Source organism: Trichosurus vulpecula, chromosome 4 (assembly GCF_011100635.1).
Source record: "Trichosurus vulpecula isolate mTriVul1 chromosome 4, mTriVul1.pri, whole genome shotgun sequence".
In the NCBI taxonomy this organism is placed as follows: Eukaryota; Metazoa; Chordata; class Mammalia; order Diprotodontia; family Phalangeridae; genus Trichosurus; species Trichosurus vulpecula.
Genome location: NC_050576.1, coordinates 107,189,104 through 107,194,596, shown reverse-complemented (window position 1 = coordinate 107,194,596; position 5,493 = coordinate 107,189,104).

Sequence of the window (5,493 nt, the reverse complement as noted above, 5' to 3'; positions counted from 1 at the left end):
TAACAAAATGCTTTCTTGTATGAATTATTTCTTTATCTTCTATTATTCATTGAGGCCAAGAATCAAAGTCAAGCTTGCTGATTTGTAGTTTGAAATTTCTTGCCCGTTCCTAACTGTGGCATTGTTCTTCATGATCTTTCAAAGGTGATGCCCGTGACTGTCATGGGATTCAAATTCATGCTGATGGCCTCCTTTCCCCTGGCTTTAACAGTGGTATGACTATTTTAGATTAGGACATTCTCCTCAACACCCCCTATGTGTTTTTTTCCTTGAGTCATGGCTTCCAAAAGGAACGGTTCCTTGCGTCATTCTCCAGAGGCCCTGAAATGTACCAGTTTTACTATCTCCTGGTGGTCACACTGGTGAAGACTTATTTGAGGGACAGGTGATCTGGGCTTTGGCTGCTATAGTGATCAAATCTTATGGTTTCCTATTAATCAGCAAGTACTGATGAAGTACTTACTATGTACTTGGCATTAGGGATACAAGTACAAAGAATGAAAAAAATCCCTTCTATTCCAATTCTCCTGTTAATGGTTCTTAAAGGGGTGGGTCAAAAGATGAGGAACATGAACTTCATCAGGGCTGTGTTAGAGGCAGACTTCATCCCAGTAGGCTTACTCTTTCTACTTATCTCAATAAGTTAGCCCTAGCAAACCCATTTTTACTAGGCACCCTATTATATAGAATTCATTGGAAAATATATTTGGTCTGAGTGGGGCACAGCAATTTACCTGGATCATAGTTTTGAAGCTAGAGGGGACCTTCAGAGATCATCTAATCCAACTCCCTCAATTTATAAACGAGGGAGACTAAAACATAGCAAAGTTAAGTGATTTGTCCCAAGTCCCACAGGTACTAAGTAATGGGTAATAAATGAAGAGCCAGGATTTAAACCTAGGTTCTTGGAATTCCAAATCTAGTATTTTTTTTTCCTCCCCACTTCCCATATGACCCTTAGCAATAAACTATGGTCTAGGGGAAGATGTTATGATAAGGACGTCAAATAGTACCTTCCCACACACCAAGGCTAATACAAGCCTTTAGGAATAGGGAGAGTATCAGGATGGAGTTGGTAAGGAAAATCCTTACTTGTGCAATATTTCTGGCATCTGCTCCCTCCTTTTCACTAGGTATCCTGGATGATCTTGCCTTTAATTCTTTCCTTCCTAAACAGGATCATTTTTCAAGATGTATCTATATTTGACCTTGCTAAAAAGACCATTGGTCTTGGTAAAGACTAAAGACCATTAGAAATCATACTCCTTAATCTAGCATTCAAGGCATTCTATAATTTGGCTCCAAACTACTTTTTCAGCCTTATTTCATTCTGCTCCACTTACCCTATATTCCACTCAAATTAGACCACTTGACTTTTCATGGTCTTATCTCACCTCCTCTTACTCTTTCTTCATGCTTTAGGCAGGCAGTGCTCCATGCTGAAAATTATTTGCTTCCATATTACTACCTGTTAAAACATTTTTCTTAAAAGTCTTTTCAAATGCCGCTTTCTCTGTAAAGTCTTTCCTGATCTCAGATACGTAATCTCTCCCTCTGGTTATCTCGTACTACTCTAGACTTCTCTGCACTCATTATACTATAACTTGTAACCTTCCTACAAAACTGGAAATGCCTTGAGGAAAGGATCTGTGTCATAGTTCATCTTTTTAAACCCCAGCACAGTGCTTTGCATCTAGATGGTACTTCATAAATACCATTTAGGTCTTTACTTTAGATATTTGATGTGAATTGGATGTCTTAAAATTTTTAAGTACACTCGAGGGAAGTGAACAGTATCACAAAAAAAATTTGTAGCGGTAATTAGAAAAACAAGTAATGTGTTGAACAGTTTATTTGAGTATCTGAAATCTCTACTCCATACTTTTTCTTACTAAAGCTTGAATGGGATCTTCTGATGTCAATTCAGATTTTTTGTTCCAGTCCCTACAAGCAGTCATAGTTGCAATTTTCCAGTTGAGGAAACGTCATCTCTTCTATGTGCTCACTTAAATGAGAAACCAAGGCTTGGAGCAGGTGGTGTGTGGAGTTATTAAACTTAGACAGAACTGGATGATCCATTTTAGGAAAAGTGGAATTAATTGATGACACAATCATTTCAAAGATGGCTATTTTAAAGGGATGGCTAAAAGCAAGCAAAAGAATAGGAGTCAATATTGTTCTGGGGCAATTTAATATGTTTGTGTAGCACTTCACTGTTTACAAAACTTTTTTTTTTTTAACAAGCCAGGTCAGTTCAACAAAAATGTTAGTTCAACTTGTCTCTGTAGCATCTGGTGGGAGCAAACATTGGTAACCTAAAATAACGTTCACATTGGACTAAACTAGATATGTGGTCATCCCTAGCAGTTACGATGTTAAGACAGTGAAGATGATGGTGAATCACATAATATATCTGGTGGTTGAAGGGAGACCAAGTGATGGAGTCCTTGAAAGGACAGGAAAATAATGGCAATTCCATGACATTAAATTGAACTGGGGTGATACTAATTGTTTTTGTTTATACTATTGGGTCTTAAGAGGACTTAAGAAGTCCTCTAGCCCAGTGGTGTCAAACTCAAATAGAAATAGGGACCATTAAACTGTACATAAGTATCCTTGAAGACTTACATATTGACTTAGTTGTAAAATGTGATACTTATGTTTTATTGTATTTTTATGTCTTTGGTTTTGTATTTTCTGATTATATTTTATTTTGGTTCAGGCCACACTTAGGAGTGCTGTGAGCTGCATGGGGCCCGTATGACACCTCTGATCTAGCCCACCCTATTTATTTTATAGATGGGTAAATAGGCTTTACAGAGGAGTGAATTAATGGGAGGGCTGGGATTAGAACCCCATTTCCTTGGTTCCCAACCCCATGCTTTTTCTGCCACCCCACACTTGGAGGAATGTAGAGCTAGAAGGCACCTTAGAGATGATGTAGTCCAATCCCCTCATTTTGCAGGTAAGAAAACAGATCCAGCGAGATAGAATCCTCTGTGCTCTTTTGATGATCTCATTAGCCACCGTGGGTTCAGTTATCACCTCTATGCAGGTAGCTTCCAAATCTATATATCCACTCCCATGTCTCTCCTATGATAGCCACTCTGGCCTCACCAGCTGCCTGCTGGACATTCTACCTGGATGAACCATAGGCACTTCCAACTTGGTGTGTTCAAAACAAAATGTCAACAATCACCCCCTCCCCCAATTAAAAAAAAATATCCTTAAAACTTGCCAGTTTCTGTCAAGAGCAACACCACCCTTCCAGTTACCTAGGGTGGCAGTGCCTGGCCTATAGGAGGCTTTGAATAAATATTTTTTAATTAATTTGCAATCTTAAGAGGCACTCTCAACTCTTTACTTTCCATCTACCTCTCTTCAAACAATTGCCAAGTTCTGATGATTCCACTTCCACAGCATCTCTTTTATCTGTCACCTTCCCTACATTCACACAGCTACCACTCTCTTAACCATCTCTCCACTTTACTACTGCAATTGTCCTCATTGGCATCTAAGCACCAGCCTACCCCCTCTCCAGTCTATCCTCCATACAGTGACCAAATGAAATCTGCAAAGTACAGGTCTAACCATATCACTCCCTTCCTTAAGAAGCTTGAGTGACTCCCTTTTCCCTCTAGGATAAAAGACAAATTCTTCTGTGTGGTATTTAAAGCCTTTCATAATCAGATTCCAACCTATCTTACCAGATTGACTCCCTGTCACCTACCCTCACACACAACCAAACTGGCCTACTTGCTGTCCCCCTGTATGTGGCAGTTTATCTAATGCTTCCTTGCCATTATAGAGGCTGTCCTTTATGTCAGAAATGTGCTCCCACCTCACTTTGTCCTTAAGAATTCTATAGCTTCTTTCAAAGTTTAGCTCAGTAATTTGGAGCTGTGCCCAAAGGGCTATAAAACCATGCATACCCTTTGACCTAGGAATACCACTACTAGGTCTGTATCCCAAAAGAGATTAAAAAAAAAAGGAAAAGGACCTGTATGTACAAAAATATAAGCATCTCTTTTCTGGTGGCAAAGAATTGGAAGTTGAGGGGATGCCCATCAACTGGGGAATGACCAAACAAACTGTGGTATGTGATTATGATGGAATATTATTAGTATTTTAAGAAATGATGAGCAGGATGCTCTCAGAGAAACCTGAAAAGGCTTACATGAGCTGATGCAAAGTGGAATGTACTGTATACAAAGTAATAGCAGTATTGTAAGATGATCTGCTGGGAATGACTTAGCTCTTCTCAGCAATACAACCAAGACAGCTTTGAAGGACTTATGATGAAAAACGCTCTCCATTTCAAGTGAAAGAACTGGTACATGAATATAGATCGAAGCATCCTTTTTTTAATTTTCTTTTTCTTGAGGTTTTTTTTTGGTCTCTTTTCTTTCACAACATGACTAATACGGAAATGTTTTGCATGACTACACATGTATAATATTGAATTGCTTGTCTTCTCCATGGGGTGGGGTGGGGAGAGAGGGAGAGAGTTTGGAATTCAGAGTTTTAAAAATAAATGTTAAAAGTTGTTTTTGCATGTAAAGGGGGAAAAATATAATGCTAAATAAATTAAAAACCCTCATCTCCTATAGAAAGCTTTTCCAGACCCACCCACCCTCCAACTCTGATGATAAGTGCTCTAAATTACTTTGCAAATATTTATCACTTACTTTTATTTAGTTTTTCCCTAACTAGAATATAAATTCTTTGAGCTCAGGGACTTTTGCTTTTTTCTTTGTATACCAGGGACCTGGTACACAAATGAGCTACTTAATAAACTCTTACTGAATAGAATTGAAAATGACTTGCCCAAAATCATAAAGATAGCTAAGTGGCAAAGGCAGAATTTAAATCCAGGTCTTACAATTCTCTAAATCCAGGACTCTCTAGGATTCTGTAAATCCTTCTAGTATCTAGTATACTATGCAAGTGGAGTAGAAGAGGAATTATCAAAGTCACTATAGTTCTCTATATAGCTTGATAATTCTACATATTCCTAGAATTTACCATTATCAGGCAGTATGAGACAGATGGGTGGTGCAGCAGGTAGATAGATCATCAAACTTAGAGTCAGGAAGATGGGTTCAAATCCAATTTGAGATAGTTGTGTGACCTTGGGCAAGGCTTCATTTTGCCTTGTCTCAGCCTCAGTTTCTTCATCTGTAATAATAGGGATAACAATGGCACCTACATCGTAGGGTTGTTGGGTGAATCAGCCAAGATAACGTGTAAAGTGTTTTGCAAACTTTAAAGTGCTATGTAGATGATAACTCTTAGTATTATTGTGTTGATCATCACGAGTTGCTGTGTGCGCATCTCAACTATAATTCGTAGATCTGAGGTTGTGAGATGGCTCTCTGTCCAGAGTATCCAGGAGGGAGTAGGAAAGAGTCTATAGGATATAGTGACTCCCTGGCAGCTGTATTTCAAACTCTAGAGGGAAGAAGGAAAGCAGACCCAGGAACACCATTGGAG